Genomic DNA, 24,525 nt, shown 5'->3' with positions numbered 1-24,525 from the left:
CCAATGTGTCATTCAAAGCCACTGTTTCCTTGTTGATTTTCTGTTTGGATGATCTATTCACTTACATAAATGGGGTGTTAAAGTTCCCTACTATTATTGTATTACTATTGATTACTTTCTTTATTTGTTTGTTATTGGCTGCTTTATGTGTCTGAGTGCTTCCACGTTTGGTGCATGAATATTTACAATTTTTATATCTTTTTGTTGGATTGTATCCTTTTGATTATGTAGTGTCATTCTTTGAATCTTATTACAGTCTTTGTTTTAAGGTCTATTTTGTCTAGGTAAGTATTGTTATCCTGGCTTTTTTTAAACTTCAATTTCCATGATAAATGCTCTTCCATCCCTTCATTTTCAATGTGCATGTGTCTTTATGTCTAAAGGTAGATTTTTGTAGGCAGCATATAGAGAGGATTTACTTTTTTTTTCTATTCTATCACCCTATGTCTTTCAAATGGTGCACTTAGTCTATTTATAGTCAAAGGAATTGTTGATACTATGTATTTATTACCATTTTGTTATTTGTTTTATGATTGTTTTTATAGTTTTCTTATTGCTCTTTGCTCTCACGGTTTGCTGGATTTCTTTAGTGATATACTTGGATTCCTTTCTCCTTATTATATATTGCCAGTTTTAAATTTGAGGTTTCAGTTAAATATATGTGTGACATATTATGCATTTAGCAGTCTATATTAAGTTGACAGTTGCTTAAGTTTAAATCCATTCTTTACTTCCCTCCTCCCGTCCACATTTTAGGTATATGGTATAATACTTTACATCCTTTTATTTTGTGAATCCCTTGACTGATTTTAATGGATATACTTAATTTTACTTCTGCTGTGCTTCTCACTTTTCTTATTCCTATTTATGGTCTTTGCTTTCCTCTTAAAGAGTCCTCTTTAGCATTTCTTGCAGGCCTGGTTTAGTGGTCATGAATTCCTTTTTGATTCTCTGAGAAGCATTTTATCTCTCTTCTATTTTGAGTGATAGACTTGATGGACAGAATATTCTTAGCTGCAGGTTTTTTCTCTCAGCATTTTGAATTAATCATGTCACTTCCTCTGGCCTGCAAAGTTTCTTCTGAAAAATCAGCTGATTGCTTCATGAGGTTTCCTTTGTATGTAACTGTTTTTTCCTGTGGCTTTTAAAATTCTGTCTTTGTCACTAATTCTTACCATTTTAATTACTATGTTCTTTGGTGTGGGCCTCCTTGGTTTGATTTTTTGGGGTCTCTCTGTGCCTCCTGGATCTAGATTTGTTTCCTTCTCCAGATTCAGGAAGTTTTCAGCTATTATTTCTTCACATCAATTTTATGCCCCCTTTTTTTTCTCTTTTCTCCTTCTGTGATTCCGATCATGCAAATGTTATTATTCTTGGTGATATTGCTGAGCTCTCTAAGTCTACTTTCATTTATTATTTTTTTTCTAACTCTCTAGTCCATCTCAATTCTTTACATTACTTGGTCTTCCATGTCCCTGATCCATATTCTGTTTCCTCTAGTCTGCTACTTATTCCCTCTAGAGTATTTCTAATTTTATTTATTGAATCTTTCATGTCTGATTAGCTCTCTTTTATGTTTTCTATCTCTTTGTTGAGGGTCTCCCTGAACTCCACTTTACTCAAGTAGTGAGTATCTTTATGACCATTACTTTAAATTCTCTATCAGGCATATTACTTATCTCCATTTTGTTTAGATCTCTTGCTGTGCTTTTGTCCTGTTCTTTCATTTGGGAAATATTTTTTGGTCTCTTCATTTTGTCTAACTCTGTGTCTGTTTCTATGTTTAGGAAAGTCAGCTACATCTCCTGCTCTTGAGAGTAGTGCCTTTGAAGAAGGTCCTGTGGTGTCCTATAGTGCAACATTATCTGTTCACCAGAACCTGGCACTTCAGGTGTGTTTCCCAAGTGTGTTGCATGTGCCCTACCCTTGTGGTTGGGTCATGTTTGCTTTTAATGTAGCTGTCTACAATGGTTCTCTGTGCCTGTTGAGGGCAGGGTTTGGTCCTTATGTTGTTAGTGGTCAGTCTGGAGTTGCCTTGGGCTTGACTTGAGTCAGACCAGGTGTTTGCCAGTAGTGCAACAGAACTGAACTACAGGACACTTTCCCTACATTGTCCCTTGAGGAGCTTTAATTGATTTATGGGGCCTGCAGTCAGCCTAGATGTCTGCCCCCAGCCCACTGTTGGGGCAGCAGTTGGACTGCTGTATGTGGTTATCTTCCCCTCTCTCCAAGGCAGGAGTCACTTTGGAGTGGTGCTGGTCCCTGTTAGGGCTTCTTGCATACTATCAGGCTTGTGACACCACTTTGGATGGGCTGTGGAAAATGGCATATTGGAAATTGGGGGCATTTGCAGGAGAATGTGGGGGCAGGACATCTACCGTTTCAAAGTCTGTGCTGGTCAGCTGAAAGAGAGGAACTACATATTCCTGGGAAAACTCCTGCCCAGGCTTGGATCAACCATGGGAGAACATGGGGGTGGGGAACACTGTTAGTAAGCTAGGTGGAGAGTGTTCATGCTGAGTTCATCCTATAAGGGTCTATGTAAGTAGGCTGCGGGACATGGGAGGGAAATGGTACCCACCAGCTGTTTTATTCTTGGAGAAGCCCCCAGTGATCCCTGCCCCTCCAGCACATTCTCTGAGATTAGTAAATATATTTTCTTCTTGTATATCCCAGGCATTTTTCAAACCGCTCTTCTATGTTGTATCTCAGTGGGGCTATTTCTTGTGCTGTCTTTTTAAAGGCAGGGACTGCCCTCCTGAGCCCAGTGGTTTTTAAAGTTCCAGGTGTTAAACCCTACTGATTGTTGGGCTCCTCTGGTTTTCAAAGCAAAACATCATGGGAATTCACCTCTGTGCAGGTCCCCTGTGCTGAAGTGCCTGTCTTGGGGATGTGCTCTTCTCCCCCTTCCACACCTGCTGCACCCCTCCCTCCCAGGGACAGTCCCATTGGTCCATTTAGCTCCCCACTGTGTCTCTTCCTTTCCTACCCTTTTGAATGTGGTCTCTTGTATACATTTAGCTGTGGAGAGTGTTTTTTGCAAGTTCCTGAGTTGTTTTATGGGTTATTTACACTGATGTAGGTGTTACTAGTTGTATCCATGGATGAAGTGAGATTAGGATCCTCCCACTTTGGCATGTTTCCCAGAAGACTTAAAATGTTTTAATAGGAAATTTTCCAAATGTCCTTATCTTTGCATGGAGTACCTTGATTATATATCTAGTAGAGATATATAGCTGAAAAAGTATCTAAAATTACATTCCACTAATAGCTAGTGGTAGGAAAATGGCATAACTGGAGACATTTTAATATGTGTATTAATATTTATTAAAGTATAATTTTCAATATACTACGAAACATGTCTCTCATACAACACACTCATTTTAAAATGTGTTCAACTAATTAAATAATGGGGATAATGTGAGGTACACAGTTTAATAAGTAAATGAGCTCTTCATTTACTTATTAGTAAATAATAGTCATACTAGTATATGATTCCTCCATTAGATACAAAACCATTTAAAGTCCAACAAGGCTATAATCTATAACCATTGGGATTACTGGTTCCACCTTACAGGAATCAATTACCTCTTTACTCTGGAAAGCTCTGTAAGTTAGCATGCAGCATTATAATGCCTGGGACTGTAAATCAGTAGCACACAAGGTCATACTAAGTTAATCTCCAAGATAACCCTTGAGTTGTTTCTCATTAAATAACAGCTAGAAATACACTTTCCACTTAAATTTCAGATGTGTTTTGACTTTTTATCACCTTATCATCATAAGTAATCTCCAAATATTTTTATTGTTCATAAAAATGTGATTTGTTTGCGATTATGTTCATAAATGTGTTTGTGTTCATAAACGTATTCACAAATGTGAATGGGCTGGATTATTTACATAGGTTTTACAAGAATATTCATTAACCATACAAATCTTCCTGAGTTGGATCTGTACAGGCACACTTCATTTTACTGAACTTCACTTTATGGCACTTCACAGATTTTGAGTTTTTTAGAAGTTGAAGGTTTGTGGCAAGCTTGCACAGAACAAATCTATAGGCACCTTTTTTTTCCCAACAGCATTCGCCGTTCATGTCTCTGTGTCACATGTTGGTAACTTTTACAACGTTTCAAAGTTTTTAATATTTATTATATTTTTTATAATGGCCTGCGATCAGTGATCTTTGATGTTACTATTGTAAATATTTGGGGGCACCACAAACTGACACCTTTATGAGATGGTAAAATTAATGGATAAACATTGTGTGTGTTTTAATGCTGTACCACCTAGATATTACCCTTCTCTCTTCCTCTCCTTGGGCCTCCCTATTACATGAGACACAATATTGAAATTAGGCCCATTAAAAACTCTACTATGGCCAAAAAGTGAAAGAAAGAGTGGCAAGTCTCTACTTTAAATCAAAAGCTAGAAACTATTAAGCTTAGTGAGGAAAGCATGCCAAAAAACAAGACAGGCCTAAAGCTAGCCCTCCCATGCCAAATAGTTAGCCAAGTTGTGAATGTAAAGAAAAAGTTTTTGAAGGAAATTAAAAGTACTACTCCCATGAACATGCAAATGTTAAGAAAATGAAACTGATGGATTCACGATATGGAAAAAGTTTTAGTGGTCTGGAGAGATCAAATGAGCCACAATACTCCCTTAAGCCAAAGCCTAATTCGGAGCAAGGCCCTAACATTCTTTAATTCTATGAAGGCTGAGTAAGGTAAGGAAGCTGCAAAAGAAAAATATGAACCTAGCAGAGTTTGGGTCATGTTGTTTAAAGAAAGAAGCCGTTTCCATAACATAGAAGTGAGTGAAGCAGCAAATGCTGATGCAGGAGCTACAGCAAGTTATCCAGAAATTTAGCTAGGAGAACTAATGAAGGCAGATATAGTCAAGAACAGATTTTCAGTGTAGACAAAACAGCCTTCTATTGGAATAAGGTGCCACCCAGAACTTTCATAGCTAAAGAAGAGAAGTCAATGCCTGGCTTCAAAGGTTCAAAGGACAGCCTGACTGTATTATTAGGAATCAAAGCAGCTGGCGGCTTTAAGTTGAAGCCAATGTCCACTGACCATACTGAAAATCCTAGGGCCCTTAAGAATTATGTTAAGTCTAGTTTACCTGTGCTCTAAAAATGCAACAAAGCCTGGGTGACAGCCAATCTGTTTACAACATGGTTTATTGAATATACTAAACCCACTGTTGAGACATACTGCTCAGGAAGATTCCTTTCAAAATATTACTACCCATTGACATTGCCACCTAACAGCTTGGATGGAAATGTACAATGAAACTAATGTTTTCACGCCTGCTAACACAGCATCTATTCTGCAGCCCATGGACCAAGGAGTCATATTGACTTTCAAGTCTTATTATTAAGAAATACATTTTGTAAAGCTATATAGTTGCCCTAGAGATCCTCTATCCTCCTCTGATGATTTGGCCAAAGTAAATTAAAAACCTACAGGAAGGACTCACCATTCTATATATCATTAACAACATTCATAATTCATGGGAAAAGGTCAAAACAGCAACAGTAAAAGGAGTCTGGAAGTAGTTGATTCCAACCCTCATGGATGACTTTAAGAGATTAAAGATTTCAGTGGAGGAAGTAACTGCAGATGTGGTGGAAATAGCAAGAGAACTAGAATTAGAAGTGGAGCCTAAAGATGTGAATGAATTACTGCAATCTCCTGAAAAAAGTTGAACAGGTGAGAAGTTGCTCCTCATAGATGAACAAAGAAAGTGGAGATGGAATCAACTCCTGGTGAAGACACTGCGAAAATTGTGGAAATGACAACAGAGGATTTACAATATGACATAAACTTAGTTGATAAAGCAGGGGCAGTGTTTGAGAGGACTGACCTCAATTTTGAAAGAGGTTCTACTGTGGATAAAATGCTATGAATAGCATCACATGCTACAGGGAAATTGTTGGCCCATGAAAGGAAGTCAATCAATGCAGCAAACTTCATTGTTGTTTTACTTGAATAAATTGCCACAGTCCCTTCAACCTTCAGCAACCACTGCACTCATTAGTCAGCAGTCATTAATATCCATGCAACACCCTCCACTAGCAAAAGATTACAATTTACTGAAAGCTCAGGTGGTAGTATTATTTAGCAATAAAGTATTTCCAAGTTAAGGTATGTATATTGCTTTTTTAAACAATGCAATTGCATACTTGGTAGACTATGATATTATTTTAACATAACTTGCATATGCACTGGGAAACCAAAAAAATTCATGTGACTCACTTTATTGTAATATGTGCTTTATTGTTATGGTCTAGAACCAAACCCACAATATCTCCAAGTTATGTCTATAAATCTAGAGCCATTCATTATTGAGCAAAACAAATGCCAGAGAATCAACTTCTGTCTGGAAATTTTTTTTTTAATTTTTTTTCAACGTTTATTTATTTTTGAGACAGAGAGAGACAGAGCATGAACGGGGGAGGGGCAGAGAGAGAGGGAGACACAGAATCGGAAACAGGCTCCAGGCTCTGAGCCATCAGCCCAGAGCCGACGCGGGGCTCGAACTCACGGACCGCGAGATCATGACCTGGCTGAAGTCGGACGCTCAACCGACTGCGCCACCCAGGCGCCCCTGTCTGGAAATTTTTATACTAAACCTCAAATTAGGCTTGGAAAACCTTCTCTTATAAAGCTAGAAAACCAACCTCAAGAAAATTTCTCTGCCAGACTTCATGCACAATATTCATAAATTTGAGTAAATTTCTCTTTTCTTGAGGGACCCCATTTATGTCCCTTACCCGTCAGGATTTAACCCCTTTTACCACTTCTCAAAATAGGACTCTGCAAATCCAGTAACAATCCAGAGCTATATTCACATGTTTCCATATGTCACATGACAAAGCATTTCACAAAATCCTTGGTGAGTATGGTCTGGAAGTCCTAGCTCCACATATGAAGTCAACCGTTCTTTCTCTTTTTATTTATTTTGAGAGAGAGAAAGAGAGAGGAAGAAGTAGAGCAAGAGTGAGAGAGAAAGCACAAGCAGGGGAGGGGCAGAGAGAGAGGGAGAGAGAGAATCCCAAGCAAACTTTGTACAGTCAGCACAGAGCCCGACACAGGGCTCAAACTCACAAACGGTGAGATCATGACCTGAGCTGAAACCAATAGTTAGATGCTTAACTGAATGAGCCACCCAGCACCCCATGCTTAATAGTGGGCTTGCCATGCCTAATTAAATAAGAATCATTTTCAAATGTGATGCCTTGGCTACACAATCGATTTGTCCAATTAAACATTAATAAATAGGAAGGCAAGTTTTTATTGAATGCATGCAAATGTCTCTATTTCTCTAAAATGTAAGCAGGCTCAAAAAAAGTGTTTGTCTTTAAAGTCTGGGTAAGGGCAAGAGAACAAAGAGGTTCAGTGACAACCATATACACTAAAAATATTTCATTTCAGTTCAAAAAATATAGTCTACTAAATTGAGGGTTACAGATAGTTACTCCTTCACATATCCATCAAAATAGAGAATTAAAATTTTGTCAACAGTATTCCACACAAATTACCATAGTTAAATTTTATTCATCAGTTCTTTAGTCCTGGATAATTAATTCTTATTCTGCTGTATTATAGGTCAGCAATGCACTCTCATGGAGCACATCTGTTTCTGGACTATAAAGAAAACTGGTCCACTGGTAGAGTCTAAAAGTTACATAAGTGATGTGGGCTTCAAAGCCTGTACACAACAATCCATTTGAATTATCACTAGTTCAAAGTACTTGATACAATTCTTTCCACAATGCATTGTGATTGTCCTTTTACTGTTTAATTTACAAATTCTAGAAGCAGCTTAAAGCAGAGCCTTCAGGCAACCATCAGAGGGAAGCAAAAACCTGTTAGATAATTATACTAAATGACTGTGGTCAATTTATTACACTCACTAACCATATCAGAATGTGGGAGTAAAATTCTTTTTGAGGTACGGCATATAGCTATTTCCTAAGAATTGGGTCATGTTTCCCAAGAGAGTAAGAACAAGCAATGAAATACAAAGTCATTGATAATTCTCCCAAGTATTTATAGAGTGTACCAACAATGAAATATTTCTATTAATGATATTTTAGCTACACAGTCTTAACTTAGGGTAGTCTAAGCATCTTTTCTGATTTGAAAACTCTTATGCAGGTCTTACAATTGTACTGATCTCATTGAAAATAGGAAGCATAACAAGCAAATCTATTTCTAGTGTATTTTTTTTATAAAGGAAAGAACATATCTATATGATTTTCCAGAGGCCTTCTGGGAAACATAAAAGACAATTTTAGGTAAAAGTATTTTCCTTATAATTTTTACTTTTTCTAGATGGAAGGCCTGATATTGGGACAGCAAAATCAAAATATTTATCACAAGATATGTGGTCACTAGATTAAGATAAGCACAGGGATACCTGAACAACATAATTTTAAGAAAGCTGAGTTCTTCCACATGTGAGGAAACTTTGTTCTATTTTTAATGATGAAGGGCATGATAAAGTTATCTCGAGACAAAATCACTTCAGTGGGCCACGGAAGCACTACTATCTGGGCAGATTGCACAGAAGGTGAAAGATGATCGTTTATCATTTTAACAGCGAGAAAGCCAAATTCCAGTTTGGCATTAATATTCGGCAGTTAATGCTTCACAACATTTCAAAAATAAACACATCAAACTGATCCAATTTTAGCAAAAATATTTGTACAACTCTTTGTGTCTGTATGGAGCTAGTATTTGCAGACATTATAAGCCAAGACAAGTAAAAGTTTCCTTTCTGCATGCCTTACAAACATTTTCATAATATTCATTCACGTTTTGTTTTTCACTCTCTTCTTTTAGTTATGGGATCATCAGACACTTGAAGACTACTCTATTAATATATTGATTTAAAAAGCTACATTTTTCTACTCCCTATTTATGCTTTTCAATAACCATTTTCCCTAGGATAATATGAATTAATCATATTAATTATAACTTTTAACCAAAAGAAAAAATATCATTTAAAACAATGCTCAGCGGTGGTTCATTGAGGAATGGCTATCATACTTAAGTACCTTAGCAGGCTATCAAAGTTCATGACTGCATGTAATACAATTTCCCACTGTTACATGCATTTATTTTATATCTTTTTAGGGTGGCAAAATGAGGATCTTCTTTAACATTACCCAAAGGTATAATCTCTTGAAACACGTAAAAATAAAAAGCAAAATGTAGAAGTTTAAAATCACACTTGGTAGTCAATATTTTACTATTCCCAATTACTGAGAAATTAAACAGCTATGCAAATGATATTAATATATTAAATTTATTAAGTATTTACTCACATTTTTACATTACTTAGAATCTTAGAAATAATATTTGAACTGATATACAACAAATATAAAAATATCAGAATTGTGATTCAATCTTGTTGAACACGAATTCACCTTTAAAAAAGATGAGTAGTCTGCTTATGTGATAAATAAACCCCAATAAGACATATAGGAAGTTCAGACTGAAAAGGACTCTATGATAAACTTAAATCTCATAAAAATGAAATGTATTCTTGTGCTATACTTCACAATGAAAAAGCAAAGAGAATACATAATGTTGCCTTTTCATCTTCTTAGACAAAAATTATTAAACCATCTGATCTGTTCAGAGATTCATTTTAATTATAGTAATCTGAATTCATTAAATGTTCTGAAAAAGCAGTTTTACTGAGAAGAATTTATGTTTTAGTCAAGCATTTTATAATATTAAAAATTCTGTTTCCTTAATTTCTGTCAATTTTGGAAATACTCTATATGTCAATCTGAATATAGCCCATTTAATTTAAATGCTGTAATAATTCAATTTATTAATTCACTTCAGAGTTACCAAATACTTTATATTCACCTAAAGAAAAGAAAAGATGGAAGCCTTCACCTCAATGACACACTCAGGGCTATGACTGAGCTTATGGCTTCAGAGCTGCAGCCTCCGCCACAAATAAAAGTTAAATCTGGCCAAGACCCAGAAAACTTCTCTCTTTGCCGGTGATCACTAAAGTCTTAATTCATTTGAACTCATAAGTAGGCAAATCCACAAAAATAAATATAGACTAGATTCTCGGTCATCTTTCATGAGACAGGATTGATCTCCACTATTCACCTACTAGAGATCATCAAATGGTCAACCATCATACTCAGTTTTTACCCATAGTTCCCACCAATGGAAAATAGCTTTTCAGTCTGCATGAATCAGAAACAAAAAGACAAACAAAAACCGTAATATAGTAGAAATAACAACAACAGCAAACTTTGTGATTCCCAGAGTCAGCAAAATTAAAAGTTCTGCTGTTACACTCAGATTTTACTCTATTAACCAACCAACCAAGCAACCAACCAACCAGTCAACAAACAAAAAAAGCTCAAATTTAAATAGCCCTTTAACTATATACACTGCATACACTTCTCCAGCAAGGCAGTTTACTTGGCTCCATAAGATAGGCCCACTTGCATATTTCAGTGGATGACCTACAAAAGTACTAAACTCTAATTTTCAAATGGTTCAATTACATGCCTGCCATGTAAATATAAAATGAATACATTTCACATAGATTATTTAATTTTAATCAATAAGAGAAGAAAGAAAGAAGAAAGACAGAAATAAAGCCAGACAGGACAAAGAAGAAAGACAGACAGACAGACAGAAAGATGACAGAATGAAGAAACAAAGAAAGAAAAATAGCTAAGACGTAGAGATCAAGGTAGAGGTGTAGATATATAATTTAATAAAAAAAATGTTTGGGAAAGATAACTGGGTTAAATACAACTGTTTTATGTCAAATAGACTGTCAACTGTAAGTTTTGGTAATATTTATTCTACTGGATAGAAGTTATCTGCATCTCTATCTGACAAAAATCTACTAGTTGAGTTGTAACTTACTAAGCCTGGGGCGTTTGATCCACAGTGAACAGTGAATTGCACTAAGTATCTTTATCTAGATAACCTTTGGGTGACCTTTGCCCTTGTATGACATGGTAAGGAGGTGCCACTTACATTTTTTGCCTTCTTTCTAAGTTGATAATTCTTCTAAAAATGTTTAAATACGTTTCAAATTTTAATGATTGATTTTGTAGAATGAATTAGGCACAAACACTTAAACTCTCCTTATTCTTTTCCTTACAGTCATCAATCGATTATAAAGCAACTGAGTAGCCTGCCTTGTTCTCAAATATATTTAAAAGACTCAGAGAAGAAGGAAGGACAAAGTTCCTTGGAGGAACCTCTCACCTTGCTGCCACTAATTTAATTGTTGATCTCATTAGATAATTACTTAATGCATTGTTTTCTTCAAAATTTATGTTAAAGGAATGATAATCAGGTATCTGAATCATATATAAGTGATCCATATTCAAGTTCTTGAATGATTTAGTTTTCTGAACCATAGAGCTTTGGTTATGTAGTTCTGGTAAGATTACTGCTCTCTGATTACAGCAACCTGAATTATAGGTTTAATTATAAAATAGAAGCACTTAGAGGCCAACGTGGCCAATTCATTCCTGTTTTAGTGCAGGAAAAATATATAATCAATGGTTTACATTAATGTCAATTTTATTGCGTCATTTAGGATTCCTCACAGAGGAGGATTTTTCAGTTCTTTATAATCAAGCATGGGGGTTTAGTAATATGAAAAGATATGTTCTCTTGACAGTCCACCACAGCTCTGGCCCCTTTCTTCCCCCTTGGAAAGAAAAATGTCTAGAATCTGAAGATGTTTAATGTTAAGGGTAACAGATACATAAGCTGTTGCCCTTATCCTTTATGGTGACAATTAGAAGGATAGCAACCCCACTTTCTTGTTTCATTTACCACTTAGGATCAAGTAAGACAGTAAATATGTGCTATGTAAGGTATCTGCCATGTAAGTTGACGAGTTATTTTTAGGTCTGATGAACAATGGAAGAAGAATGCACCAACTTTTGCTACAACTTTCTAATTCCGTCAGCCAACAAATCTCACCTTCCATCTCTACAAAAAATATGATATAGCCCTGCAGTGTGTCAGTGAGTAATTTATAAAAAGATACATACATGTATGCAGCAGTGGAAAATTGTGTTATATGCATTCATGTATTTCATGAATTTTCATGAATTTTGAGAATCTCCTAAAATGCTTGAATATGATAGTAGCAGTTCCTCAATGAACCACCACTGAGCATTTTTTTTATTTGATATTATTTCTTTTGGTTAAAAGTTATAATAACTATGAATAATTCAGGGTCACCTGGCTGGCTCAGTTGGTTGAGCGTCTGACTTCGGCTCTGGTCATGATCTCACAGTTTACAGGTTCAAGCCCCCCGTCGGGCTCTGTGCTGACAGCTTAGAGACTGGAGCCTGCTTCGAATTCTGTGTCTCCCTCTCTCTCTGCTCCTCCCCAGCTCATGCTCTGTCTCTCTCCTTCAAAAATAAATAAAAAACAGTTTTAAAAACTTAAAAAAAGATATATATATGTATATATAGGATATATATATATGTGTGTGTGTATATATATATATGTGTATATATATGTGTGTGTGTGTATATATATATATATATATATATATATATATATATATGAATAATTCAGATTATCCCAGGGAAAATGGTTATTGGGAAGTATAAAGGTATAGACAGAGTAAAGAAATGTATTTTTAAAAAATCAATATATTAAGTGGCGCCTGGGTGGTTCAATCAGTTAAGCGTCTGACTTCGGCTCAGGTCATGATCTCACAGTTCGTGGATTCGAGCCCTGCATCAGGCTCTGTGCTGACAACTCAGAGCCTGGAGCCTGCTTCAGATTCTGTGTCTCCCTCACTCTCTGCCCCTCCCTGCTCGTGCTCTGTCTCTGTGTCTCAAAAATGAATAAACATTGAAAAAAAATCAAAAATCAATATATTTAATAGAATAGTCTTAAAGTGTCTGTTTATTCCACAATTTGAAAGTCTAAAATGGGTCAGTAGGGCTGCACTCCTCCAGTCATTTTAGGGGAGAAACTGCTTTCTTGCCTTTCCAGCTTCTAGAGGCAACCTACGTTTCTTTGGCTCTTGCCATTCCTCTATTCACAAAGCCAGCAGAGTAACATTTCAAATCTCTCTTGCTTTCTGCTTCCACTTATGAGGACGCTTGTGATTACATCAAGCACACCTAGATATCCAGGATAATCTTCCCATTTCTAGATACTTACTTTCCTCACACTTACAAAAGTCCATTTGGCCATGTAAGGCAACAAATCCACAGATTTGGGGGACCAGGACTGGAAATCTTTGGGGATCCAGTTTTCTGCCTATCATACCAATCTATTACCAATTGCTTCTCAACAACAGATAGTGATGCTTGTTTTCTGAATTTCGTGTCAATACATCACTTTTTTCTTTGCTACTTTTATGCTCACTTCATTACACTCACTGGCATGAAAATCTTGCCATATCTAAATCCTCTTGAGAAATAGAAGAAGAAAGGGAATGATTGAAATATTCAGAAGACCTCGGAGGGAAAGGATTTACGAGAGAAAGGGGATGAGAACTATTTTGATAAACCAATATTTGAGTCACAAAAACAGCTAAGGTAATACATTTTTAGTGTAATGTTTTAATTATAATCTCTAAACTTACATTTTATTAATTTTCTACTGCCATGTAACACGACTTAAATACTTAAAACAACATGCATTTATTATCTAACACTTTCCGTGAGTCAAGAGTCTGGGAAGATTATTATGATCCTCTCCTCATGGTCTTGTAAGGCAATTGAGGTGTCAAGTGGGATGTATTCTTATCTGGTGGCTTCACTGGGGAAAAATCCATTTTTTGTGATTCTGATTATTGGCAGAATACATTTTCTTGTGGTTGTATAACTAAAGGCTCCTGATTATTATTGGTTGACTGTCAGAAGCAACCAGCAAATCCTAGAGGTAGTCTCAGTTCTCTGTCATGTGGCCTTCCCCAGGAACAATTCACAAAGTGGCTCCTTGGTTCTTCAATCCCAGCAGGAGAATATTTAACTCTTACTGAGTTTTACCCACAATAATATAACCGTGGTCATGACATCCCATCATCTTTGGTATATAATGTAAACTAATCAAGGGAGTGGCATCCCGTCACCTTTGCCATTTTTAAATATCCTGGGTAGAAATAATTTATGGATTCTGCCCATACCTAAGGGGAGGGGTTTTTATAAGATTACAAAGAGTATGATGCATTGAGGGGTCTCCTTAGGGTCTGTCATATAGCTATATACTTATTTTTAAATAATAGAACTTAGATAATTTTAAATAAATTTTTAGAGCTGATGCCATCATCTTGTTAAATTAGAGGACCAGGGCGCCTGGGTGGCTCAGTCGGTTAAGCGTCCGACTTCAGCTCAGGTCATAATCTCGTGGTCTGTGAGTCCGAGCCCCGCGTCAGGCTCTGGGCTGACAGCTCAGAGCCTGGGGCCTGCTTCTGATTCTGTGTCTCCCTCTCTCTCAGCCCCTCCCCTGTTCATGCTCTGTCTCTCTCTGTCTCAAAAATAAATAAATGTTAAAAAAAATTTAATAAAAAAAAATTAGAGGACCACAGGTGTACCTGAGGGGCTCAGTCTGTTAAGCATCTGGCTGTTGATTTCAGCTCAGGTCATGATCTCACAGTTCATAAGTTCAAGTGTTGTGTCAGGCTGTGAGCTGACCACACAGAAACTGCTTCTCTCTCTCTCTCTCTGCCTCTCCATTACTCGCTGTCTCTCTCTCTCAAAATAAATAAATAAACATTAAAAAAATAGAAGACACACAGAGAAAATAACTGACACCATAAAGACATAGGATCTTGAGATTTTAAGTAATTTAGTTAACCATCCTCATCAATCTAGGATGAAAGTACACTGGATTCTCAATGGTATTTTTTTGTTATGAATTCAGTTATCTGTTAAAATGATGCTATTGAGTACTTAATTATATACCAACTATCAAATGTTAAAATACAAATAGGAGCACAATAAGTCATTATCCTCAAAACCTTAGAGTCTGCTAAATGTAAGGACACAATTAAAATGCACTGTAATAAATATTATAATGGAGGAGTTTGTGCACTGGCACAAAAAAATCAAACACTTTGGTATCAGGAAAGGCCTTGCTGGAAAAGTTGGATTGGCCTGGATTCTTAAGGCTAAGTCAACATTCCATGGAGGTCAGGGGGAACCTGACCTCATTATATATACATATATAAATGAATCTTCACGCTGAGCAAGAAATCAAGACACCAAAACTGACATCCAGTCAGAAACTGGGATCCCCAAGAAAAAGAAACTGAGATAAAGAATTTTGAGGAGGTATGTTACTTGGGCAGTCATTCCAAAATGCAGAAGCAAGGCACCGGGAATCAGAAAGATGACATAAAGATGTGATGGTTAAATAACTGCTATGAGAAATGGCAGTTGGATTCTGCTAAGTCCTTCTTAGAAAAGAATACAGTAGCTCCCCAATTGTCTACTCAATGGTGGAAAGCTGGAGCACTTCTCTTCTGCCTCTCTGACCTCAGTAACTGAGCATTTGCTCCAGGGATGTTTCATCCTCCTTGCCTTCCACCTGTGCTGGTCTGAGGCCTACAGTGGCACCTAAGGTGCTATAAACAGTGCTAGAGTCAAACAGGAAGATGGGCCATGACGCCTGATCTATTACCAATGTGAGACAAAAACCCAAAAAATTGTCCATGGCATCTGCAAGTAAAATTAGAGGTGAACAGAGGGATAGGAAGTGGGGAACCAAAAATGATTATTAATGAGGTTAAAACAATACGGTGAGGGGTGCCTGGGTGGCTCAGTCAGTTAAGCGACTGACTTCAGCTCAGGTCACTGTCTTGTGGTTCGTGGGTTCGAGCCCCGCATCAGGCTCTGTGCTGACAGCTCAGAGCCTGGAGCCTGCTTTGGACTTTTGTCTCCCTCTCCCTTTTCTCCTCCCACACTCATGTTCTGTCTTTCTCTCTCTTTCTCTCTCTCTCTCTCAGAAATAAACAAACATTAAATTTTTGTAATAAAAAAAACAAGGTGCATTCAAGAATCTATAAGAATTTAGTATAACTGAAGCACTGGATATTAGAAATAGTGCAGGGAAAGAGTTTTGAATGACAGGGCAATAAGATATAAAGGGACAAAGAGTTTGGCCACAAAATGACACTTGCACTAGGAAATGAAAAAGGAATGAAAAGGGGCGCCTGGGTGGCTCGGTCGGTTAAGCGGCCGACTTCGGCTCAGGTCATGATCTCGCGGTTTGTGAGTTCGAGCCCCGCGTCAGGCTCTGTGCTGACAGCTCAGAGCCTGGAGCCTATTTCAGATTCTGTGTCGCCCTCTCTCTGGCCCTCCCCTGTTCATGCTCTGTCTCTCCCTGTCTCAAAAATAAATAAAATGTAAAAAAAAAAAAAAAAAAGAAAAAGGAATGAAAAAATACCTCATAATTCCACTAAATAATTTGGCAATATTGATATATTGATTATTTCCCTTCAGTACACTCCAATATATAGCTCTTGGTTGCTTCTAAAAGTATCATGCTAATGTTAACGTATTACATCATTCTATATATAACATATACGCATACATATATGTACACATACACACATATATATGTATATGATGTGGAAATATAAAATATTATAAAAAATTCCTTTAAAACCATCATTCCTAATGTTTCCTTAATATTTTTTCCTGAATAAATATCTTAATTTACTTCTTTTTACCGAGTTATTCTCATTTTTTTCCAAATTTATCTGAAGGACAACATCTCTATGAATAAATTATACTTCATAACTTGGATTATTCTCTTAGAATAACTTTCAAACGTACAATTATTTGGCTAAAGACAATTGGTAACTTAAGTGTACTAACAATTTCTTTTATGTCTTTCCCAAAAAAGATTGAAACAAATTGTTGTTAAAAAGAATGGATGATGATAGGGGCAGGTGGGTGTCTCAGTCAGTTAAGCATCTGACTCTTGATTTTGGCTCAGGCCATGATCTCATGGTTTGGTTCATGGATTCGAGCCCCACCTTGGGCTCCACACTGACAGCATGGAGCCTGCTTGGGATTCTCTGTCTTCCTCTCTCTCTCTGCCCCTCCCCTGCTTGTGTTCTCTCTCTCAAAAGTAAATAAATAAACATTAAAAAAAAAAGAATAGATAATGATAGTGATGATTATGTGGATGGTAATAATCAGGATCACAGAGGTAATGATATTGTAGCTCTACTTCCAAGATTGCTCACCCCTTAATAATCACACCCTTAGTTCTCAAACTCTTGTATAATTTTCTCCCCTAAACCTAGGGTTGTTTTATGACTCATTTGTAACATAAAGAATCCCCTACACATGATGCTATGTGGCTTCTTCAATGGCTAATTCAAAATATTTTTATAGCTAAACCCTGGGTTTCAGGTCACTTACCCTGTGGAAGGCCAGCCTCCATTTGAGAAACGAATTTATCCCGAGACTGTTATGTTGCAAGAACTTCAAGCTGCCAAGTGAAAAGTTCAAGTGGAGAGATGCCTGGATAGTACCAAGGTATTCCTTATATTGTAGATGAGATACAAGACATGTGAATCTGGAACAAATTATGTTAGATATCCAGCCCACTTGAGCCTTCAGATAATTCCAGTTCAGCTGTCAACTGATTACACTCATGTGAGGGACCACAAGTGAGAACTGTTCCACTGAGCTCAGCCAACACAAAAAACCATGAAATATAAAAAATAAATCATTGCTTTGAGCCATCAAGTTTTACGGTGTTTGATAAACACTGATAACTAGAAAATAATAAAACAACAATAAAAACAAAAATGTATTGAAGATTTACTATACTCTAGGCATAATGAGGACTTCATAAACATTAATTTATTTCTTTTCCCAATAACCCTAAGCCATGTATACCATAATTTTAATAAATAAGGAAATGTAGGCTCAGAGAGTTTTTGCAGCTTGCTAATGGTCACACAGACAGTAAGACATAAGGATGGGCTTTAACTCAGGTTAATCTGAATATAACTCTGCTTTTAGTCATGTCTCTGTTAAAGTATCTATAGCAATGTCCCTTAACAGTATTTACATTTTTACAAAATTTATTGATAGAAAATGAATTCTCATTATGGTTTTAGGGTTTCTATCTTTACTTTTTTAGTGAGGTACCTTTTAGTCCAGGAGAACAGGAAATAAATCTGTGAATGGACAATAATATCAATAAAGTAATAATAGCATGCATTTATATAAGTCATTTTTCTAAGTGTTTCTTGTTTTTTTAAAGTTTATTTACTTATTTTGAGGGAGAGGGAGCATGAGCAGGGGAGCAGCAGAGAGAGGGAGGGAGAGAATCCCAAGCAGGTTCCATGCTGATAGCACAGAGCCCAATGTGGGACCCAATCCCATGAACCATGAGATCATGACCTGAGCTGAAATCAAGAGTCAGAAGTTTAACTGACTGAGCCACTCAGGCACCCCTAAATGTTTTGTTATATCTCACTGAATTCTCCCAACACTCCTATGTTAGGAACTATTAACAGACATATTTTACAGGTAACCATTTGAGGCACAGAAATATTCAGTATCTTGCTCAACTAGTAAGTAGCAAAGTCAGGCTTTGAACAAAGGCAGCCTAGGTCTGGGGTAGAATGCATAGTATACTGTGCCACATAAATGTATTGTAATGTTAATATTTAAAACAAAAATTCTGACTCTCTTAAAAGTAACTGAAAGCATCACAAAGTACTAGTATTAATTTTTGAGAATTCATGTAGTCATAATAGCCAAAAGGTGGAAACAGCCTAAATGCCCATCAATGGATGAATGCACAAAGGAAAATTCACAAAGAAAATGTTATTATATATATATATATATATATATATATATGTGTTATAAAGAAAATGTTATTATATATAATATATGTTATATATATATATATACACACATACACACACATACATACATACACACACACACACACACACACACATATATATATATATATATATATATATATATATATATATATAATATTCAGCCTTAAAAAGAGGAAAGTCCTATCATATGCAACAGGATGAAACTGAAGGACTTTATGCTAAGTAAAATAAGCCAGCCACAGGAAGACAAATACTGAATGATTTCAATTATATGAGGTATATAAAATAGTCAAACTCATAGAAAGGGACAGTAGACTAATGGCTGCTAGGGACCGGAGCTGGGGGGAGGGAAATAGGAAGTTGCATTTCAATGGATATAAAGTTTCAGTTACACAATGGTAACAAGTTCTAGAAATGTGACCCACAACATTGTGTTTATAGTTTAAAATACTATATTGTGCACTTAAATATTCAAGAAGGTAGGTCTCATGTTAAGCATTCTTACTACAATAAAAAAAAAAATTCATGTAGTACCAGAGACGATATGTCTTATGACTAACAATTAAGAACATGCTAAATATCACATAATTTAGATGATAGATGTAAAGGATTACATGGCTACAAAGCATATCTATGTTAGTTTAACTTTTTATCATCATTTTTAAATATCTTAAGATAATGCTATTTTTGTTTTGTTTTTGCCACTATTTTTTTTTTTTTTGCTATTGTTTAAGTCTAAATAATAAATAAGATCCTGGTAAATTTGCAGGATATGTAATACGTACCAAAGAAGTGCAAAAATCAAGTCCTATCAGCTTAACCTGATTCCTTATTAGTACATGATTAAATCTGTGTTGTTTCATTGATTGTCTGTTGTGCACGCTGCAAAGGGCTCAATGTTTATTGAATGCAGATTTATGACTGGAGATGAGGAATGATCCAACAGATAGAATGTTCCTTAACAGGATTAGTGTTTGAATTTCATGTGCCCTCAGTGTCAACAAGAACAGTTTCTCCAAGACTTTTATAGGTGAGGTTTATATTCAAGGCCCAGTAAATGGAAAAGCAGGTACAATGTCAGGCTAAAGGAAAACATTTATCCCATTTAGAAGATTTCATGTCTAATGATGCCTATTTGCCTAAATGCTTCCTTTACCGGACAGTCATTTTATTATCTATTTCAAACCTAGGTTCACCAACTGTATACCTATTGTACATAAAAGAAATAGTTTATTGGAACTGTAAACTACCTGTTTAAAAAAGAATTCTAATTATATTTTAACACTGCTCCAAAAGGCTACTGTATTAGTTTGCTAGGGCTTTAATAACCAAGTATCACAGAGTAGGTACTTAAACAGCAGAAAGTCTCCTTGGCCATCTTCCCCCATGAGTATTAGTGTCTTAATCTCCTGTTTTTACAAGGACACCAGTTGAGCTGGATTAGGACCCTCTGCAATGATTTTATCTAATTTTAATTACCTCTTTTTAAGACCCTATCTCCAAATACAGTCACATCTGTAGTACTGGGTGCTAGGATGTCAACACTGCATTGAGGTGAGGACAAAATTTAACCCTTAACAGCTACCTTTCTCCACCATCACTCAATCCTATCCACCATAGGTGTTTTGTGTTTCCTATAGAGAATCTACAACGAAGAATCTGATCTTGTGGCAGATCTGCTCTCCTTAAATCAGTGACCACAAAGATGTGAGAAATCACCAGAGAGGAAAAAATAAGTTAAGGCATCATATGCCTTTTCAAAGACTTTTAAAAAGTAAGAACTTCCTAAATATTTCAGGACTAACCTACTCTATCTACTTCCAAACATGATGGTAGCTTCTGTGAAATTTTTCATAAGTAGGCTACAATTTTCAAATACTACCTGATACAATTCTATTAAAAAAACAGTACAAGTGATTTATCAAATTAAGTACCTGTTTTTCAGTAAATTACCTCTTCTTAAACATTGTGAAAGAGAAATGTTAAAGTACTGAATGGAGTTATAAGATTTTACAACATCCAAAGTATGTTGATAGAAATTAAAGAGAGCATCATGGGAAATTAAAAAAAAAACTGGGAAAAATGGAGATTAGAAAGGCAACCATTGGGCACCTGAGTAGCTCAGTTGGTTAAAGGTCCGACTTCGGCTCAGGTCATGATCTCACGGTTCGTGAGTTTGAGCCCCACATCAGGCTCTGCGCTGACAGGTCAGAGCCTGGAGCCTGCTTCGGATTCTGTCTCTCTCTCTCTCTCTCTGCCCCTCTTGGTGCATGCTCTGTCTGCCTCTCTCTCTCAAAAATAAACATAAATAAATAAATAAATAAATAAATAAATAAATAAATAAATAACAAGAAAGAAAGAAAGAAAGAAAGAAAGAAAGAAAGAAAGAAAGAAAGAAAGAAAGAAAACCAAAATAGGCTTTACAAACATTACAAGTTTCCTGTGGATGGCAACAGCTGATGGCCATTGCACTCAGGATTGTGTGCTAATTTCTCAGTGTTTATCTTTTCCCTGTGTATTCAAAGAATCTGTACAACTTCCTCAGGACAAAGCTGTTACAAGTACATATTAGCCCTTCTCTCTCATTGCAATCCTTTTTCTATAGTTGGCCAATGGATATTGCCCTAATCCTTCGGTCAAGCCAATTCATATTAATCTGACATATAATGTATAAAGCAAATTTGTCACTGGATAGTATTAATGAAGAACTTATTTCCCAGAGGGGGAAGTGTGATATACAAAGTGTAACGAAGCAAGATAGAATATGGTAGAACAATAAGCGTTGAAAACAAACAAACAAAAAAAACAAAACATGTATAGATAGCTTCAGAATTCTGAGGAAAGAGCTCTTAGCTTGAATTGAAATATTTGGGAAGGATTTGTGATAAAGAGGAGAGTTGCATTGGGTTATGAATTGTAAAATAGATTTTAATTCCAAGAAAAAGAAATAGCGTGAGAAAACAGAGAAGGCAAAGAGTGAAGCTTCTGTGAAGAACAATGAGATTTGTGTGGCTAAAATAAAGAGCAGATGAGGGCAACAAAATTGAGAAATTTTGACTTACACTTATGAAATTTGAATTTCATCTTTTATGTAAATGAGATTATTCTGAAATGTGGCCTCTAAAAGGAAGTGAGAACACAAATTCTATTGCTTCTTTATTGGGCTCTAAAGTTATTATAGTGGAGCTAGTCTTTGAAATTGATTTTTTAAGAGGAGAAATGGTGTAAGCAAGGTGAATTCCAAGGAGAGAGGAAATGTTGGAGTCATAAGACATTCTGCCATTATAATTGCATAACTGATGGTGGTGAGTCTTCTGTTTCTCAGAAAGCCCAGTTTATTCATTCCTTTTAAAAATATGGACAGAGCGGGGCCTGGGTGGCTCAGTCGGTTAAGCATCCAACTTCAGCTCAGGTCATGATCTCCCAGTTCATGGATTTGAGCCCCTTGTCAGGCTCTGCGCTGACAGTTCAGAGCCTGGAGCCTGCCTCAGATTTTATGCCTCCCTCTCGCTCTGACCCTCCCTGCTCACACTCTGTCTCTCTCTCTCTCTCTCTCAAAAATAAATAAACATTAAAAGAATATATGGACAGATATACTTTGGTTTGACACTGATGAAGCAAAACCAAAAAAAAAGTCACTAAATATTCTTAGTATATATTATTGTGAAAAAACATGTGACAATGGTAAATGAAATGTTATGGAAGATAAAGAGAAGTAATAGTTGTCGAATTCCTTTCAAATACATTAGAGCTGTGTCGTCCAATATGCTAGTCAGTAGCCATGGTGGCTATTTATGTATAAAATAACTAAGCTTAAAGAAAATAAATTTCATTTCCTCAGTCATACTAGCTAAATGTTAACTCCTCACTCAATAGCACATGTTGCTAGAACATTTCCAACACCACAGTATTGGACTTTGCTGGTTTAGTGCTACTTTGATAGATGAACAAATTAAGAATGTATAAAAACAATTTGAGATTTAGGAAATGTGCAACTAAAACACAAAAACATACACTGATGTTTCATTTTATTCTGTCCTGAAGCATAATGTTAAGTGTTTAAATAAGGTAGTTTAGAATAAAATTTAAATATATACATATATAGGCACATCTAGTTTTGTTTAAATAATGCATATTTATGGAAAGCTCACATTATATATCAATTATTGAATGAACATTTTGCAAAATAGTATGTTTTCTTTCTGAATATTTGGAAAGTTCTGAGTATCAATATATTGAAAATGTTTATTTTGTAAATGTGTACTTTGAGATTACATATGCAGAAGTTCAGTTGAAAACATTCATCCATCAGAGTATGAAACACACATTTATAATCTTTCTTCCACTGAAGACCACTGGCTAAATACATTGTCAAGAATAGCAAAATTAAACAGCCCATCTGAGGGTTTTGGTTATAAACTATTGCTAAAAATGATTTGATTCATAAAGTAACATCTTATTCTAATCATATGCTTATAAGTTGTTTTTATGGTTTCTCTGAGTAGGAGATTTCTAGTTTTAAATTTTTTCTTCCCTTTGTATTCAAATATATCGTATAGATTCCTAATTTGTTTTGGGGGCACAATTCTGCATGGACGAATTTCCTTAAAGGTTCCCATCACAGCAACTTCTAATGGAAGCAATAGAAATGCATGGAAAATTGAGGAATAAAACACTGAAATTTACTTTTGCAACATTTAAGGACTTTTCTTGAAATATTAGGGCAATTATTTTTGTCTACCCATGAAAAGAAAAGCCTTTGGTGTCCTTCCGTTCCTTGCTGCTATCATTTTGCTGCCAAAGTTAAGTTTTTTGAACTTTTATAGAACACTGAACATCAGAAACTGAAGACAACAGCATGGGTACAAAGCACTTTGAACATCAAACTGGAATAATCAAGAAATTGTGAATGAAAGACCTATTTACTTGTTGTTAGAGGCAATGTGTTGCCTTAACATTAGTGTCACTCTATGTATGTTTGTGTCTTTTTGATTTTTCAAAACATCTTAGTTGCTTCTTATTCTTAGGTGTTTGTGGGTTGTTTTGTTGTTGTTGTTGTTGTTTGTTTTGTTTTCTACAGTGGTTTTAAGTGGGTAGATTACCAGACCTCTTGGACTCAAAAGGAAAATCAATTATTTTCTAATGAATTCTTACATTTCATACATTTCTTGCAGTTACAAAATTAATTGACTGTAAATGAACAAATTACTTATCTTACTTTCAATTTTTAGTTAGAGATATGACCCACGAAGTATTGCAGGATTCTCTGAGAATTCATATTATGGAAATTTTACAAAACTATAATGGCAGAGAACATTAAGTCCCAAAATTGCAGCTTTGCCTGAGGATGACCTTTATGAAGTCTAGTAATGTAAAACTATATTTCTGAAAATACGATGCCTTGGGTAACAAATGGAACTTTCTCTTCAACTAGATACAAGAAAACTTATTTTCCTTGTTGATGATGCAAGAATCCAATATGTACAACATGCGTACACTGTTGTTAGAATAAAGAAAAGAATTTTCACCTTAAGGTTAATGTTACCCAAACAATGGAAACTAATTAGCAGAAGCTAATGACGTCCATTTCAATCATATAGCTGTTATATTTCTAATTTGCTCATTGATATATATTATTTCTCCTTAAAATGTATTTCT

The sequence above is a fragment of the Leopardus geoffroyi genome, chromosome B3, assembly GCF_018350155.1.
Source record: "Leopardus geoffroyi isolate Oge1 chromosome B3, O.geoffroyi_Oge1_pat1.0, whole genome shotgun sequence".
NCBI lineage: Eukaryota > Metazoa > Chordata > Mammalia > Carnivora > Felidae > Leopardus > Leopardus geoffroyi.
Note: the sequence above shows the minus strand (reverse complement) of the source record.